This window comes from Danio rerio, chromosome 4, assembly GCF_052040795.2.
Source record: "Danio rerio strain M-AB ecotype USA chromosome 4, GRCz13ab, whole genome shotgun sequence".
Lineage (NCBI taxonomy): Eukaryota > Metazoa > Chordata > Actinopteri > Cypriniformes > Danionidae > Danio > Danio rerio.
Window position 1 is genome coordinate 68952501 of NC_141024.2, and position 12234 is coordinate 68964734.

At 32.7% G+C, this 12234-nt stretch overlaps 4 non-coding genes across 4 annotated transcripts; all 4 read right to left on the reverse strand.

The window, feature by feature from the left end:
• Positions 1-327: 327 nt before the first annotated feature.
• Positions 328-409, reverse strand: trnal-uag (transfer RNA leucine (anticodon UAG)). Its single transcript has one exon. It is a non-coding gene; the product is annotated as a tRNA-Leu (tRNA).
• A 203-nt stretch (positions 410-612) lies between these two features.
• On the reverse strand, positions 613-694 carry trnal-aag (transfer RNA leucine (anticodon AAG)). Its single transcript has one exon. It is a non-coding gene; the product is annotated as a tRNA-Leu (tRNA).
• A 6150-nt stretch (positions 695-6844) lies between these two features.
• LOC137493545 (5S ribosomal RNA) lies at positions 6845-6963 on the reverse strand. The gene has a single exon (XR_015488788.1). It is a non-coding gene; the product is annotated as a 5S ribosomal RNA (ribosomal RNA).
• A 58-nt stretch (positions 6964-7021) lies between these two features.
• On the reverse strand, positions 7022-7140 carry LOC137492702 (5S ribosomal RNA). Its single transcript, XR_015487855.1, has one exon. It is a non-coding gene; the product is annotated as a 5S ribosomal RNA (ribosomal RNA).
• Positions 7141-12234: the final 5094 nt, after the last annotated feature.

Below are 12234 nucleotides of genomic sequence, written 5' to 3' on the forward strand. Positions count from 1 at the left end.
ATCCAGTTATAGAGTATTACTACTCTAATTGTGAATCTTTACTGTTCCTGTTTCAATAGGGTGCTCTTGCTAAAAGGAGCAATGGCAAAGAGAGACTTCCAGTGCAGACTTTGTTAAGATGCTGCAAGCTAATTGTGGGAAAGACACTTGCTCCTGAGCAGATTCGAGCTTGGGGATGTGTTGCTATCACACCAACGAGTCTGCCGTGAGTTTCAAAGAACACATTATACTGACTAGTTGCCAACTTAAATGTACTCTCTCACTTCCAGCGTTCACTGAGAATGCACACACACACTCAAGCAGTTTGGCCTTGTTTATAACCACACCTGGCAGCGGTGGGATTCGAACCCACGCCCCCGAAGAGACTGGAGCCTAAATCCAGCGCCTTAGACCCCTCGGCCACGCTACCCTCGATGAATTTATGCAGTGGTCCCTTTTCTGCCCAATTTTACAGAAGCAGAACAGCAGAGAGGACGCAGAGCTTCCTAGTGAAGCCCTTCAACTTTGGCCAAGGAGTCTACATTTGGATGTGAGCGGAAGCATGCAGTATCTCTTTGCAAGTCTGTTTGCTCAAGCAGAGAGGTCATTCTCAAGCATCCTAAAAGGGCTGCCTGGCAGCGGTGGGATTCGAACCCACGCCCCCGAAGAGACTGGAGCCTTAATCCAGCGCCTTAGACCGCTCGGCCACGCTACCTTACAAAGCTGCTTTCCCTGAGCAGTTTCCACACCAACTTGTTTCAAGTAGCACAACAGCACTGGGAAATCAATTCAATTTAGCCATGCCTTGCTGGAGCTCCTCCACAAAGAAAAAGAGCTCCTTAATACCAGCTTAGGAAGCACTCCCACCTTCCTGTCAACCACAGTTCTGTCTCTATTTGAGCCCTACTCAAGGCATTTGAAGTCTTCTCCTAACGGCAGCCAGCTGCAATGCATTTAAACCTGATTACAAGGTAACTGTTATTTCACAAAAGAGTGAAAGTTACTGATTCCATCACAGCAGACCCCACATTGTTGTTGTTATTATATTCAAATCCAGTTATAGAGTATTACTACTCTAATTGTGAATCTTTACTGTTCCTGTTTCAATAGGGTGCTCTTGCTAAAAGGAGCAATGGCAAAGAGAGACTTCCAGTGCAGACTTTGTTAAGATGCTGCAATCTAATCGTGGGAAAGACACTTGCTCCTGAGCAGATTCGAGCTTTTTTTTTTTCTTTTTTCTTTATTAAAAAATACATCATCAACAATCTTGACATTTATACATACAAATATTTAAAAGATAAAATATTTAAAAATCTTTAGGTAAGAAAACTTTAAAACCAGTCCAAGTTTGTACAATATATGGATTATTTTTTGTAATACATTTTTCAAAAATGTCCATCTTTTCATACATTTTGCAATAGTCATATATAACCATTATTTCCTCATTCACAATCTGTTTATACAACAAAACCAATGGAATTTCTTTTTTCTTTTGTTTCATAATATTTCTTCTTTTCCATATTGTAAATCTTGCAAGAGTCAACATATAATTAAGAGCAAACTTATTTTTTGTTTTCCCATTAAAACCAAATAAAAACAGTGTATCCCATTCTTCTAAAATAATGTTTTCATCATACAGAAAATTACACACCATTGTTTTCAACATCTTCATAAAATCACTCAACTTTTTACAATTTAAAAATAGGTGTAACACGCCTTCCTTTTTTTCCAAACACACTTTACACAAATCATCTTGTGATACCCCAATCTTTTTAAAGATGATCTCTGTCATTATGCAGTTGTGTCTTAACATAAAATCAAAGTTTTCCAATGCTGGACTTTTTAAAATTGATCTTACATTTTTCCATATATTTGAAGTATCAAAGTTTTCAAATAACTTTTCCCAAAATTCTCTTGATTTAGGTTTTTTAAACACAGTATTACACAAACATGTATAAAACATCTTGATAGGACAATCATTGATACTAATTTTATCTTCATCCATTTTTAAAAAAACTTTTATTTTTCTATTTTCAGTTTCTTTTTCATTCTCTTCAATAGTTTTGATCCAGTGATCTGGTAATGCTAATCTTAACTTCTTGTATTGATCTTCAATTTTTTCTTTATCATCTACATCTTCTATTTCCTCCAGTGTATCTATTATTGCTTGAGTCGGTAAATCATATAAAATGTCTTTTACTTGTCTAAAACCCACTGCATACCAGTTCTCATAAAACATTTGCTTTTTGCTTTTATTGTTCTGATTTAAAAATAAGGGTTGCTGTAAATAAAGTTTTCTCCCTTCAATCTCAGTTTGTATATTATTATAAAAGCATTTCCATGTTCTCAACAACTCTTTATAAAACTCAGGAATATTTTCTATCATGCGGTCTTTAAATGCCATCCATAAGAAATCATCTCCTATTTGTCCACATTTATTAATAAAATAACTCATTATGCTTTTCCATGGAATATTGTCTTCATTTAAAAACTTTTTTAATGTTTTAATTCTCATGCTTTTCATTCTTATCCATGGATCTATAAGTCCTAGTCCTCCCTCATCCACCTTTCCAATGATAGTGTTATATGCAATTTTAGATGGTTTATCATCCCATAAAAACTTTAAAATCATAGTTTTTATTTTCTTATACACCCACGTAGGTAGACTAACAACACTTAAAACATACCACATCTTAGATAGAAAAAGAGAATTTAATACCAGTACTTTTCCTTTTAAAAACAATACTCTCTGTTTCCAAAAACATAATCTTTTTTCCATTTTATTTATAAGTTCATCCCAAATTATTTCTCTAGTTTTAATTTCATCATATCCCAGTGTAATGCCTAAGATCTTTATGTAATTTTTTTTGTTCTTTATATTCCCAATTTCCTTGTGGAATGTCTACTTTTCCCATCTTCATATATTCAGTTTTTTCTTTATTTACTTTTGCTCCCGATCCTCGACAATATTTATCAAATATTTCCATAGCTTTTCCAACACTTTTAAAATCTTTTAAAAACAGAGTGGTATCATCAGCATACTGGAAAATTTTCTGTTCTGTTCTATTGATTTCTATTTTAAACCCTTTAATTTCCTTTTCTCCATTTATAGCTAAGCCTAAAGGTTCAGCAACTAATGTGTATAATAATGCTGATAAAGGACATCCTTGTCTTATAGATCTAGAAATCTCAATGTAGTCGGTTAAAAATCCATTTATTTTAAAAAAACTAAAAATGTCTGTATAAAAACATTTTATCCACTTAATAAAATTCTCACCAAAGCCAAATTTCTGGATTATGTCAAATAAATAGCTATGCTCAACTCTATCAAAAGCCTTTTCTAGATCTATGCTGAATAAAAATCCTTCATCTTTTTTTTCTTTTATGTACCAGATTAAATCTCTGATGCTTGTTACTGTGTCTGCTATATCTCTTCCTATAACACTATAAGCCTGGTTAGTAGTAATAAGAGTGGGAACTACCTTTTTAAGCCTGTTTGCTAAAATCTTTGCTAATATTTTATAATCTGTATTAAGCATACTTAAAGGTCTATAATTTTGCAAATCATCTTTATCACCTTTATTTTTATAAATTATTTTAATCATTCCTTTCTTCATACTCTCACTCAACTGTCCTTTTTTTAAAATAGCATTAAAAAGGTCTTTTAAAATTGGAATTAAAACATCTTTAAAAGTCTTATAAAATTCGGATGACAAACCATCTAAACCAGGGCTTTTCCCATTACTTAACTGTGTTATAGCTTCATTGATCTCCTCTTCAGTTATATCACTATCACAGTTTTTTATCCTCTTCGCTTACTTTAACCTTTATTTGATTTAATAAAAAATCCTTATCTTTTTCATGAACTCCTTTTGCTTTAAACAAAGTTCCATAGAAATATTTAACTGTTCTTAAAATACTTTCTTTATCTTTGACAGTTTTCTCTTTTGTTGAGACATTCTTTATCAAATCTGCTTTTTGTCGTGTTTTTTCTAGATCATAAAAGAACTTTGTACTTCTTTCTCCCTCCACTGTATTTTTTATCTTACTTCTTATTCTAGCTCCCATACATTTTTCCTCTTCTAATTTTTTCAGTTTCTCTTCTAATATCACTATTCTCCTAATATCCATATTTCCTTCTGTTATCTTTTCCATTTCATTCTCCCATTCCTTGTTTAATTGTCTTTCTTTAGCTCTTTTGGCTTTCTGCATTTTCTTTGAACATTCTATTGAAAATCTTTTGGCCTCTAATTTTACATTGTCCCACCACACACTTATTTCTTCATCATATAACTCGTCATTTACACTATTAATAATCATGTTTTCCATTTCAATTTTATAAAAATCATTCTTTAAAAGCTCTGTATTAAACATCCATACACCTGGTCCTCTTTCAACTCCACTGAAATCCATCATTACATACAGAAAATCATGGTCACTACAGCTAAAAATCTTGTAAAAAATATTTGAAATAAAAGATTCTAAATTCCTTGTACATAAAACATAGTCCAATCTACTTTGTTTTAAAACTGTATTCACCCACTGCCTTCTTGAGTATTCTCTTTTGGCTCTATTTCTCTCTCTCCATACATCTACATATTTATGTTTTTCAATCATGTGTTTCAGTTCTCTTCTTCCAACATCTGCTCTATACACCATATGATCATCTACATCTATTCTTTCTAAAACAGTATTAAAATCCCCTAAAACAATAACATTATTCCATCCACTCATTAAAACACTTAGATCTTTAAAAAAAGTAACTCTTTCTAAGTCTTCATTTGGAGCATGTATGTTACATATTGTTATTTCTTCATCCTTATTCATAATTTTAATAGTTAAAATCCTTCCATAATTATCTTTAAATAAAACATCAAATGTATATCCTATTCCCCTTCTAATTAATATTGCCATGCCTTTTTTCTTATTTGGGTCATTATTATACAATATTTCCCCATCCCAACATTTTTTAAAATCTTTAACAATGTTTTCATTCCATCCAGTCTCTTGTATACATATAACATCACATTTTTCTGTTAAAGCAATTACATTTTCAAACTTCACTTTGGATGACAGCCCTCTTACATTAATTGAAACCAAACATAAGTTGTTCATTAGAAATATAAAAGAAAACAAGCCATCCAAACAAAAGAAAATCCAAATTAAACAAATCATCAATCATTTGTAGTCTTTTTTATGATCTAAAATCTTAGATCAGTTCTGTCAGTTTTTAGTTTTGCTTTTGCTTCCTTTCGTAATTTCCGTTTCTTAAGCACTTGCTGAATATTCAATTGTACAGTTTTTCTCCGTCTTCTGTTTATGCTGTCTATTGTTCTGTCTTTAGTCCCAATATTTATTTCTTCATTATCATCATCATCATCGCTTACCTCTTCCTCAATTCTGCTTTCTGTATTTTCACCTGCTGCTCCATGTTCTTCTTCCATGTCCTGTCCATCGTCTTTCATTAGATGTTGTGCCTCAGTCTCTGCTGTATCTCCTTCATCCTCTTCACTCATGGCCCGCTCCTCTTCTTGTTCATTCAAATCATCCGGTGGTAATTCCTGTACTTCCTCTTCCCGTTCTTCATTGCTTGATTTCTCCATTTGTTTGTTCGTTTCCATAACTCCAGTCTCTTCCTCATCCGATTCACATCTGCACCACAATATTGTCTTTTTGCAGCCTTGGCACCGTGGGGCTTTACAGTCCCGCGCAAAATGCCCCTGCTCCAGACATTCTCTACACACAAATTGTGGGCAGTCTTTTTTTTCATGTTCAGCACTTCCACATAATCTGCATGTTTTTATCTGCTGATCATGTATGACTCTAAAATATTTTGGTCCTTCCTCTGTATCAAACTTGACATTGTAAGGAAGACTCATAACCTCTTTTGGAAATTTCACCCTGATAAACCTTGTTCCATCAGCCACAGTTGTTCCTGGATGATATCTTCTTCTCAGAGGGAGAATTGGAGAAACTCCCCAGTCCACCAGCTTTTGGATGATTTCACTATCTTGAATATAGTTGGGTAAGTTCAAAAAAGAAACCATTCTCTCAGTTGCGCAGAGTTTTGATACTTCACAAAATTGTTGGTTAATCATCAGTCCATCCATTAAGTGATCACAGTCCGTTTCATTTTCCATAGTTAGTTCAAAGTCAAAATTGGATTTTTTCCTCAGTCCAAACAATTTTCCAATTCCAGTCTTATCTTCCACAGCCTTTATAATCATAGTTACAGTGATATTTTCAGGATCTTTCACAGTCATTGTCAAAGTTGTTTCTTTTTTATATTGTCTCTGAAATCTAGCTAGACTTTTCAGTTTGTTTATCATCTCATTTCTATGACTTGTTTGTTGGCTGTTTTCCAAGTGTTCAGCATTTGCTTTACCTTTCGTTTGTTGCATTTCTCCACTTTCTTCTCTACTTGTGTCTGATTTAGTTTTCCTCCTTCTTGCCACAACAGTTGCCCATGTGTCATTATCGTCGATGCCGTTGTTTGAATCTCTAGATATGTTGTTTTCAGGAGTAGCTTTGTCCATGCTGCCATAGTCCATTTTCAGTTCCAGTTCCTTTACCAAAGTTTCCATCCTTTCAAAACGTTTTAACCCCAAACAGATAACACTGTCTGGGGTTTAACTAAAACTAAACAAAATTAATACAATTTGATTTAAGCAAAATCAAGAAAAAAAAACAATAAAGAAAAATCAAAATGGGAGAGCCTTTCTCTCCCTACTGCCACCTCACACTTCCTTGAAAGCACTGACTCAGTCAAACTCAAGGGGGCATTTCCAGGGTGGTATGGCCGTAAGCGAAAGAGGCTGTCAAGCGTTGGCTATTTAAATCAGCTGCCAAATGAAGCACTTCGAAAAGCTTACAGCACCTGGTATTCCCAGGCGGTCTCCCATCCAAGTACTAACCAGGCCCGACCCTGCTTTACTTCCGAGTTCAGATGAGATCAGGCATTTCCAGGGTGGTATGGCCGTAAGCGAAAGAGGCTGTCAAGCGTTGGCTATTTAAATCAGCTGCCAAATGAAGCACTTCGAAAAGCTTACAGCACCTGGTATTCCCAGGCGGTCTCCCATCCAAGTACTAACCAGGCCCGACCCTGCTTTACTTCCGAGTTCAGATGAGATCGGGCATTTCCAGGGTGGTATGGCCGTAAGCGAAAGAGGCTGTCAAGCGTTGGCTATTTAAATCAGCTGCCAAATGAAGCACTTCGAAAAGCTTACAGCACCTGGTATTCCCAGGCGGTCTCCCATCCAAGTACTAACCAGGCCCGACCCTGCTTTACTTCCCAGTTCAGATGAGATCGGGCATTTCTTTTTTTTTTTTTTTCTTTCTTTTTTTTTTATTCAAAAATATTCACATTACATTTACATTTAAATACTTCAAGAAATTTCACAAAACAAATACATTAAAATAAACATTCTTCATAAAATAACATCCTCTTTGGGCATTTTCCACTTTAAACCACTTAAAACATTATACACTTCATCATTAAACACATCATAAAAGCTTGGTAACATATCTTCTCCTTTAAAATACCAGTACAGTCTTTCTATGTATCTTTCCATTTTTCGTTTTAGTACATTCCACACATTTAAAACAACTTTTGCCTGCTTTGCTACATTTCTTCTTTCCCACACACACTTTTTAATCATCATTATAAGAAGATTTACAAACTTTTTGTTTTTGTTTTCCATATTCCATCCGAACATCACAAGAGTATTCCATTCCAATTGTTCTTCATCCCAGTCTTTCAATAAATCTTTTAGCATTTTTTGGCATTTCATGTAAAAACATTCTAATTCTTTACAGTATAAAAACAGGTGTAAAATTCCTTCATCTTCTTGAAAACAAACCTTACATGTTGCATTTGGTTCTCTCTGTATCTTTGTTAAAATGCACTCAGTAAAAATTGCCTTGTGTCTTATAAAATATTCAAAACATTCCAATCTTGTTTCTATTATTTTCCCTCTCATGTTTTTCCATATATTTTCCTTTTTCACACTATTCAATCTTTGTACCCAAAAGTTATTTGCTATAGGTTCTTGAAATACACTATCTCTAAAATAAACATAAAAGTCTTTCAGTAAACAATCTTTAAAATTACAAAGCTTTCCTTTTAAATAGACATGTATGACTTTTTCATTCCCACATTCTTCCATATTTTCTATTCTTGTAATCCATTCTTTTGGTATGGCACCTTTGACCGTTTCAAGTTTATTTTCTATTTCCTTTACACTGTATTCCTCTTTAGCTTCTTCCATTAAGTCTACTATATATTGCTTAGTTAAAAATCCCTTTTTGAATTCATAAAGAACATCCCTTATTCTTAAAATCCCCACATCCATCCATTTTTTAAAAAAATAGTTCCTTCCCTTCTTTTAAAATACTTTTATTTAAAAACAAAGGTTGATTTAACAAGTTTTCTCTACCCTTTACTTGGTAAAATACTCCATCTAAAAATTTCCCCCATGCACTTAAAATTTCTTGATAAAACCCTGGTAACTTTTCCGTCATCCAGTTTTTTGTTTTTAACCAAAGAATGTCTTCTCCTAAGTTAAAATTGCCAACTTTGTTTAAAAAATATTTCATAACCTTTTTCCATTCTGTTGAGTTCTCCTCTTGTAAAAGCTTTTTAACTATTTTGACTCTAAGACAATTCTTCCTTTGTTTAATATCAATCAATCCTATCCCTCCTTCTTCTGTTGCTCCTATTATTGTATTGTACACAATTCTTGGGGGTTTCCCCTCCCATAAAAAATCTTGAACACACTTTTTCAATCTCTCTTCTATCCAACATGGCATTTCTGTTACATATAATTTATACCATAGCTTTGATGTCATTAAAACATTTAATATTAAGGCTTTCCCCTTTAAACAAAGTTCTCTCATCCTTCAAAAATTTAATCTTGATTCTATTCCTCTTATTAGATCATCCCACATCTTTTCTGTTGCTTTTCTTTCATTTTTACCAATTAAAATTCCTAAAATTTTCAGTTCTTCTACTTCTCTAAATTGAAAACAATCTGTTAAAATATCTGCTTTACCAAACCTCATATATTGTGTTTTATTTTCATTTATTTTGCTTCCTGTTCCCTTACAAAACTCCTGTACTTTTTTCATGGCTTCTTTTACACTCTTTTTCTCCTTCACTATTATTGTTGTATCATCAGCATACTGGTATATTTTTCCTTCATCCTCCTCTTCTTCTATTTTTATTCCTTTAATTTTAGTTTCTTGTTTTATTGCTAACCCTAAAGGTTCTGCGACTAGGGAATATAATAGCGCTGAAAGAGGACATCCTTGTCTAATCGATCTTGTAATTTTAAAACAATCTGTTAAAAAACCATTACATTTTACTTTTGTTAAAGCCCCTGTATATAAAATTTTAATCCAATTAATAAAATTCTCTCCAAATCCAAATGTTTTGAGTACATCAAATAAGTATGTTCGACTCTGTCAAAAGCCTTTTCAAAATCTACACTAATTAAAAAACCATTCATCTTCTTTTCTTGTATATAGTCTATTGTGCTTTTAATGCTCATTGTTACATCTGCAATATCTCTCCCTTTTATTGCATATGCTTGGTTTGATTTAATTAATTTAGGCATTACTTCCTTTAATCTATTCGCTAAAACTTTTGCTAAAATCTTTAAATCTGTATTCAACATTGTTATTGGCCTATAATTTTGTAATTCAGTTTTTGCTCCTTTTCTTTTATATATTAACTTCATTAATCCCATCCCCATTCTTTCATTCATCTCTTTACATTTAAAAATTTCTTTAAAAACTTCTTTAAGTATTCCTTTTAAAATATCTTTAAAAACAATATAAAATTCATTTCCTATTCCATCTATACCTGGACTTTTCTTTTTATTTAGTTGATTTATTGCACTTTCAATTTCTTCTTCATCTATATCTCTGTCACATTCTTTGTTGTCATCTTTTTCTAATTTTACTTTTATATAATTTAGAATCTTCCTTTCTTTTTCTTCATCAATACCTTTTGCTTCAAAAAGATCTTCATAAAAATGTTTGATTTCTTCTAGTATTTCTATGTTTCCTTTCACAATTTTTCCATTTCTCCCTTTAATTTCCTTTAGTATTCCTGCTTTACCTCTTTGCTTCTCTAAATCAAAAAAGAATTTCGTGCATTTTTCCCCTTCTACTGTGTATTTAGATCTGCTCCTCAACATTGCCCCCTTATATTTGTCTTCTTCTAAATCTCGTAATTTTTGCTCTATTTCTTTGATTTTTTCAATATCTTTATTTTCTTTGTTTAATTCTTTTTCTAAGGATCTTTTAACTTCTTTTTCTGTATACTTTTTACATCTTTGTAGTACTGCACAATATTTGATTGTGTATTTTCTTATTTGGTATTTTGTGTTTTCCCACCATATCCTTTTATCTTCATCATACATTCTATTTTCTTTTTCTTTCTCTATTATTTCTTTGACTTTTTGAACATAATCTTCATTTTTTAAAATGGTTGTGTTTAAAATCCAAGTTCCTGGTCCTTTTTGTATGTTATCTACATTCACTTTAAAATGCAAGAGCTTATGATCACTAAAAATGTTCTCTTCATACTGTATGTTTTCTATAAAATTCTCAATATTCCTAGTACATAATATAAAATCTATTCTTGTTTGACATATAAAATCTCCAACTATTTGTCTCCTTGAAAACTCTCTTTTTTCTTTGTTATTTTCCCTCCATATGTCTATTAAATTATTTTCTTTTATTAGCTCCTTTAGTTCTTTCCTTGCTGTGTCAGATTTAAAAACCATTCCATCTGCCATGTCTTGTTTATTAAAAACTGTATTAAAATCTCCTACCATTATTATTTTTTTATATCTCTCAATTACCTTATTTAAAATCTTAAAAAACTCTTTTTTATCTTTCTCTTCCGTTGGTGCATGTATATTGGCTATAATCATTTCTTGTCCTTCATAGTTTACTTCTATCACTAAACACTTTCCATTGTTGTCTTTATACACGATTTTTTTAATATTTAAAACATCTTTTTTTATTAAAAATGCCACCCCTCTTCCAGATTTGCCATCACCATTGTTATATAAGATATCCCCCTCCCACTTCTTTTTAAAATCTTCCATTACATAATCTTTCCAGTTTGTTTCTTGTAATACTATCATGTCCTTATTTGTACATTTTTCTCTTATTTTCTCAAATTTCCCTTTTTCCATCATACCTCTTGCATTAAAAGATACACATTTTAAAACCATTAAAAGAAATAAAAATAAAATTAAAAACCTAAAAATCATTATTACTCATCATCTCCCTCCATTTCCTTTAACACTTCATATCTGTTCATGTTTTTCATTCTTGTAGTAAATTTTCTCTTTGTACTTTCTAGATTAGGTTTAATCTTTAATGTCCTTCTTCGAATTGTTCTTCTCTCCTCTCTGTCCATTTTAATTTCTTCTTCTCTTCCAATTTCATTACTTTTTTTCTTCATTTCTTTGTCCAGTCTTCACCTCATTGTCTCCACACATCTGAGAGTTGTCCATTGTTTCCATTTCTATGTTTTCATTATCCTCTTCTTCTCTTTTTTCAGTTTCTTTGAAAAGCGTTTGCCTCTCCCTTTCTTCCAATATCAGTCTTTCATTTGCTTCATTTTGCATTTTTCCTCTCTCTTCTTCATGTCTTTCTTCACAAAAAATGTCATCTTCGTTATTCCTCTTATGCATTTTCTTATCCTCTTGAATTTCTTTTCCATTTTCTATCTCTTTCAGTAAGTCTTTTGGTTGTAAAACTCCTGCTTGTTCTTCTCCTTCATTTTGTTCTACATTGTTTACTTTATGCACTTGCCTGCTTATCTGGTTTCTCTCTTCTCCTTCCTCTGCCTCCATCCAACATTCACATTTTGCTAAAATTTGGAGGCATTCCGGGCATTTAATTGCATCACAGTTTCTTGCAAAATGTCCTCTTTCTTCGCACTTAAAGCACCTAAAGTCTGGGCAGTCCTTCATCACATGCTCCAGGCTCATACACAGCCTACAAGTCTTAACTTGGTGGCTGTGCATCACCCGGAAATATTGTGGTCCTTCTGCCGTTTCAAACTTCGTGCTATATGGAAGCGAAGCCACCTCCTTGGGAAACCGTGTCTTTATGAACCTTGTCCCATCCTCAATCTCAGTGCCCGGATATGTCCTCCTTTTAATTTTTGATAAGGGGCTAACACCCCATCCATCCAATTTTTCTAATATTACACTATCCTCCAAATAAACAGGC